Source organism: Moschus berezovskii, chromosome 12 (genome assembly GCF_049115385.1).
Source record: "Moschus berezovskii isolate FMDL1 chromosome 12, NW_MosBer_1.0, whole genome shotgun sequence".
NCBI lineage: Eukaryota > Metazoa > Chordata > Mammalia > Artiodactyla > Moschidae > Moschus > Moschus berezovskii.
This window is the reverse complement of record NC_142471.1, coordinates 24,827,446-24,833,998: the sequence shown is the minus strand read 5'-3', so window position 1 is coordinate 24,833,998 and position 6,553 is coordinate 24,827,446. Positions and strand designations below refer to the sequence as shown.

The 6,553-nt window shown below is 40.2% G+C and overlaps 1 pseudogene; it reads left to right on the top strand.

Annotated features, from left to right (window-relative positions):
• The first annotated feature begins 3,712 nt into the window (after positions 1 to 3,712).
• On the top strand, positions 3,713 to 5,615 carry LOC129555085 (zinc finger and BTB domain-containing protein 35-like; annotated as a pseudogene).
• The last annotated feature ends 938 nt before the right edge of the window (positions 5,616 to 6,553 follow it).

The window sequence follows — 6,553 nt, the reverse complement described above, 5'->3', positions numbered from 1 at the left end:
CTGATTCAAGAATTATTGAAGAAAGCCAATTAGATCTTTAAGTTTACTCAGTTGAATTTTGGTTTTTGACCAATGAAACTCTCTCCTATTCCCTCAATAGCCAAACATTCCCCTCATTGGGAATGCTGTTGTAATAGTAATAGATAATAAAAAAGAACAGCTAAGATATTGAAATATGGGGACTTCCTTGATGGTCCAGTGATTAAGACTCTGTGCTTCCAGAGAAGGGGGCACAGGTTGGATCCCTGGTTAGGGAACTAGGATCCCATGTGATGTGTGGTGTGGCCAAAAAATTAAAAAATTGAAAATATGAAGATACAGCCTAGTTGTCAACAGTCTGGGTGTTTATCATAGAGACAATCAAGAAAAATGCTTAGGGGTTTCTATTTTAATGAGGTTTAAAAAGCATTAGGGGTAAAAACAAAGAATAATTTACTCAAAGTTGGTGCTGGTGGTGCTGGGATATTAATACATGTTAGAAGTGAGTGGCCAGGAAGCATCAATCTGCCTGAGCTTTGGTCATTTTTCAAGCCTGGATGAATGTAAGGCAAAATCAAATTGTTACAAGTAGATTTGAACCATATATTTGCTAATTTTCATGGCAAAAACAGGAACAGGAAAAGCAATAGATATGAGTGTCTCTGTGCCTCTTTGCCTGATTTAAGAAATAAATTTGTTTCTGCAATGGATGTACCCTCAAGTCAGTCTTGCAAAGGAGTTGGGACTGTGGCATGATATTAATATAGGTACTGAAAAAATTCATCAAGTCATACATCTCACCCCTGAAGATAGAAGCAGGAACTGAGAGTGGGTCTTGTGGACCTCCCATCACTCCCTTGCCTTACAAATAATCATTGTCATTCTTCAGGGAAAGTTCCAGACCTGCATTATTTGTAACATCAGCCTTTGCTGTCTTTTTTATGAGCCAGAAGCAATGAGCACTATACCCAAGAGGGCATTGGCTGAGGTCACAGAAATGATTCCTGGAGCATCTTCAGTTGTTAATAAGAATTCCAGGAAGCCCAACAGCTACTGGGTAGAATATGGAGCTAAGCGGCAGAGAGGGGAAACAGGAGGAAGAGAAGGGAAACGGAAATTAACTCACTTAAGATGTCAAAAGGTAAATGAGTACTTTTACTTATGACCCTCCTTTTCCCCTGGAAATGAACTGGATTACCAGAGTGGAGGCTTCCCTTTTCTTTCTAGGTTATTTGTGTAGACTATACCTTTTAATTTTATTTATTTTTCAGCTTTATTGAGGTTTGACAGTGCTTTTAGAACTGTTTGATTTCTTGTAGTGAATTCTTGTTAGGTGCTCAAAGGGCTGACCCCTTTCTCCCAACTGTACATGAAAATGGGTAACTGAGATTAAGCTTCTTGCTTTAGAAAATGTCATGTGTATATATATATATATATATATATATATATACATATACATATATATACACACACACGGATTTTCTTTTAAGCACTTTTTTTTTTGGTAAAATCAAAAGATTGTAAAACTTGAATGATAGTCAAAGAGGATTTGGTTAAATAAATTTGGGTCCATTCATTCTGAGGCATTAAGCTCTACCTGCAGATGGTATTTGAGTTAGCAGAGGCCATATTTTTAATGAGAAAGCTCTTTATATAGAAAGATGTTCACAATGTTCTTTTCAATAGCAAAAGTAGGTTCAAACAATTTGTATAGGATGCTAACATTTATTTTAAAAAATATATATATTCTTGTGTGTGCATAAAGAAGGTGCTGAAAGAAAGAAATGAGAAACTGAAAACTGGTGGTCCAGGAAGGTGATGTTGGTGGCAGGATGCCAGGGATGGGAGGGAACCACTATGATTTTGATCTATAAGAATATATTGCCTATTTGACAAGCAAGTCAACATAAATTAATTAAAAAAAACTTCACTTTGTTTTGCTATATAATAGGATTCCTGGTGTTTCAATTCTTGGCTGTCCCTGATATATAATGTCTGATATTCTTATTGGCTTTTCTGGAGTATTTCTTGAACATGGGACAGATGAAGAAGAACATGAATTGAATTTTGCTTACATGACATTTTAAACACTTACTTATGTGTATACCCTCAAATCTGTGTGTATGGGGTGGTGTGTGTGTATATACGTGTATGTGCATGTTGCTGGGTGTGTATATTCCAAATCAGCCATTAAGGAGAGCCAAGAGTGCCAGTGTGTGAGAAATTGCTAAGTCTGTTCTGTAGGAGATGTTGTAAGTCAGATTAACTCTTCCAGCATCATGCTGGGGAGTACTTTGAAAGAAGGTCATAAAGATGTCAGGGCCAAATTTTGAGGGGCCTTTGTTAGGACTCCTAAACTAGGGAGTTTTTCTTTATTCTGCCTTCCAAGGGGATCCACTGGGGAGATTGGTGGTTCAGATCATTGTCTAAGAAGAGGCAATGATGGTGGCCAGACAGACTTACCAGGTCCAGAGGATGCAGGAGAGAGCGTCCTCCAAATCAGATTTTTCCTTCCCAGATAGGTCATCTCACATCCAGGGGTCAAGACACATATCATGCAGTTGATACATACATTTAAAAAGTTGGGGCAGGGACTTCTCCGGTGGTTCTGTGGCTAAGACTCTGCATTCCCAATACAGGGGGCGTGGGTTCAACCCCAGTCAGGGAACTAGATCTCACATGCCTCAGCTAAGAGTTTGCGTGCTGCAACTAAGACCCATTGCAGTCAAATAAATTAAAAAACAAAAAAACAATTGGAGTGGACTGGAGTTGGAAGAAGGAATGTAGCACAGCTGGGAAGTTATGTTTTTGAAACCAATAATGAATGTTAATGGCATGAGGGGAAAAAAGCCCACATAAGAGAATCTCAAAGGAGCTGCTAGCTTGTTAGAGAAGGCCTCACCTAGTCTCAAACACATCCTCGCCGCAGCCTGGGCAGCTTTACCTATCAACTCCCTGGGAACTTGTTCCCTAATTTTTCCAGCTGAGAGAGACAACAGAACAAAGAAATTTCACCCCAGCAACATAAATCGAAAGACCTCTTTCATCCCTACCAGTGGCTCCTTTGAGTTGGTCCTAGACTCTTGTGAGGGACCAGCTCTGGGAAAAGGGGGAGGATGTAATAGCATGTGATCCCACCCTCAGTTCCTCACTGGGAAACTAGCTGTGACCTGTTTCCAGAGTTAAAGGAGACAGTGTATATAAAGCACTTACCACAGGGCCAGGCCTATGGTTCCGGTTCAGAAAATGGCTCTGACCATGCCACAAAGTAGAAGTAATAATTATTGCCTCTTACTAAGGAAGCAAAAGCAAAGGAGAAAAGGAAAGATATAAGCATCTGAATGCAGAGTTCCAAAGAATAGCAAGGAGAGATAAGAAAGCCTTCCTCAGTGATCAGTGCAAAGAAATAGAGGAAAACAACAGAATAGGAAAAACAAGAGATCTCTTCAAGAAAATTAGAGATTCCAAGGGAACTTTTCATGCGAAGATGGGCTCGATAAAGGACAGAAATGATGTAGACCTAACAGAAGCAGAAGATATTAAGAAGAGGTGGCAAGAATACTCAGAAGAACTGTACAAAAAAGATCTTCACGACCAAGATAATCACGATAACGTGATCACTGACCTAGAGCCAGACATCTTGGAATGTGAAGTCAAGTGGGCCTTAGAAAGCATCACTACCAACAGGGAGTCCGACGCCGCCACGCAGCACGCCGACGGCAACCGGACGGCCATGGAGGCCGAAGAGACGATAGAATGCCTTCAGGAGTTCCCTGAACATCATAAAATGATCCTGGACCGATTGAATGAACAGCGACAGCAGGACCGGTTTACTGACATCACCCTGATTGTCGACGGACACCATTTTAAGGCCCACAAGGCTGTTTTGGCTGCTTGCAGCAAGTTCTTCTATAAATTCTTTCAGGAGTTTACTCAGGAACCTTTGGTGGAGATAGAAGGTGTTAGTAAAATGGCCTTTCGTCATTTGATTGAGTTCACATATACAGCAAAGTTAATGATACAAGGAGAAGAAGAAGCCAATGATGTATGGAAAGCAGCAGAGTTTCTACAGATGCTAGAAGCTATCAAAGCCCTTGAATTCAGCATCCTGTTCTTAGTTGCCAATATCTGGCAAGATCCGTGAGGGATCAGAGATGTTACTCTACTTGCAAGCCAGCAAATTATCCTGCTACAATTTCACGGATGCTGATAGAAGATAACAGGACTCGTAGAAACAAAGAAAACTCAGCTCCACTAGAGGAAAATACCACAGGGAAAAGTGAAGCAAAAAAAAGAAAGATTGCAGAAACTTCAAATGTTATCACTGAGTCGTTGCCATCTGCAGAATCTGAACCTGTTGAAATTGAGGTGGAGATTGCCAAAGGCACAATCGAAGTGGAAGATGAAGGCATCGAAACGGAGGAAGTGGCTTCTACCAAGCAGTCCATAAAGTACATTCAGAGCACAGGTTCCTCTGATGATTCCGCTCTGGCATTGTTGGCAGATATTACCAGCAAGTACCGCCAAGGCGATAGAAAAGGGCAGATTAAAGATGATGACGGCTGTGCATCTGACCCCACAAGCAAACAGGTAGAAGGAACACATGAAATCACACTCCACTGAGAGTTTCAAGTGTGAAATATGCAATAAAAGGTATCTTCGGGAGAGCGCGTGGAAACAGCACCTCAGTTGTTACCACCTTGAAGAAGGTGGAGTCAGTAAGAAGCAGAGAACTGGGAAAAAAATACACATATGTCAGTACTGTGAGAAGCAGTTTGACCACTTTGGACATTTTAAAGAGCATCTTTGAAAACACAGGTGAAAAACCTTTTGAATGTCCAAATTGTCATGAACGATTTGCTAGAAATAGTACCCTCAAATGTCACTTGACTGCATGCCAGACTGGAGTGGGAGCAAAAAAGGGGAGAAAGAAGCTGTATGAATGTCAGGTCTGTAATAGTGTGTTTAACAGCTGGGACCAGTTCAAAGATTACCTGGTGATACACACTGGAGATAAACCCAACCATTGTACTCTGTGTGACTTGTGGTTTATGCAAGGAAATGAATTCAGGAGGCATCTCACTGATACTCATAATATTTCAGAGCGCCTGGTAACTGAAGAAGTTCTTTCAGTAGAAACACGTGTGCAAACTGAACCTGTGACGTCAATGACTATTATCGAACAAGTTGGGAAGGTGCATGTGTTACCACTGCTCCAGGTTCAGGTGGATTCAGCACAAGTGACTGTGGAACAGGTCCATCCAGATCTGCTCCAGGACAGCCAAGTGCATGAGTCACACATGAGTGAGCTTCCAGAGCAGGTCCAGGTAAGTTATCTAGAAGTGGGGCGAATTCAGACTGAAGAAGGTACTGAAGTCCATGTAGAGGAACTGCATGTTGAACGGGTAAATCAGATGCCAGTGGAGGTACAGACTGAGCTTCTAGAAGCAGACTTGGATCAAGTGACCCCTGAAATCATGAACCAAGAGGAGAGAGAGCCTACCCAAGCAGATGCTGCTGAGGCTGCTACAGCAGAACACGAAGATGCGGAGGGTTTAGAGACCAAATCAACAGTGGATTCCCAAGCTGAAAAGGCAGGAAATGAGAACAGAACACCTATGCCAGTTTTAGAATGAAATAACAAATGCATATATTTTTAAATTTATGTGTTGGGTTTTTAAACTGATGATGGGCAGTGTGACTGTCCGTATGCTAACAGACATGTGGACCAAAGTTAAACTCTTTCCTGTTGTGCTGAACTGTTTCTATGGAAACAGACTGATTTTTTCCCTCCACTTTGCCACAGAGGAGGGATCTTTCCCATAAGTGAATGGGAAGCTTTGAGAAGTATATTTCTGGAAAACTTAAGTGGATTATATTCTTATTATATAGTTGGATACGAATGTATATTTTCATTGTGGTAAGAGTTCTTACTCTCCCTGGTCATGTCCTTCCTCAAGTTTTTTTTCCCCCCATGTTGTAAAATCAAATGTAAAATCATTAGAATAAAAATTTATGTATTCTGATGCATATTAGAAAATTTGAATATATAGGAAACAAGACTGCATGAAGAAAAGTGCGTTGTTACTGTGCAGTTAAATTTTGGCTTCTGGCTTCCTTTAGTTTGAACAACATTCTTGTCTGCCCTGATTGATAGTCATAGATGTCATCTCTGCAACAGAAACAGAGTGGTGGTGGCAAATTTCTAGAATGTTTAAAAAAAAACACACACCCATGTGCCTTTTCAAAACCAACTAAACTTCTATAAAGCATCTCTAGTTCTTTCAAAATTTGTGTTGTAAGCAGTGTAGGTGATGCTGTAGTACTTTATATATTTTTTCTTATAATGACAGCTACCAATTCTTTTTCACTTAGGTTGAGAAATTTCGTTTAATGGCAGCTGAAGGGCCATTTTCAATTGGGAAAATTCATTTATATCTGTGGTAAACTTTATTTTGATGAAAAGTTGCACTAGTATTTTACCACCAGATGAAAACAAGATGAGCATCATTTAAAAATTAATGTATTTAAAATAAACTACAGAGAAAAACATGTATATAATATATCAGGCTTT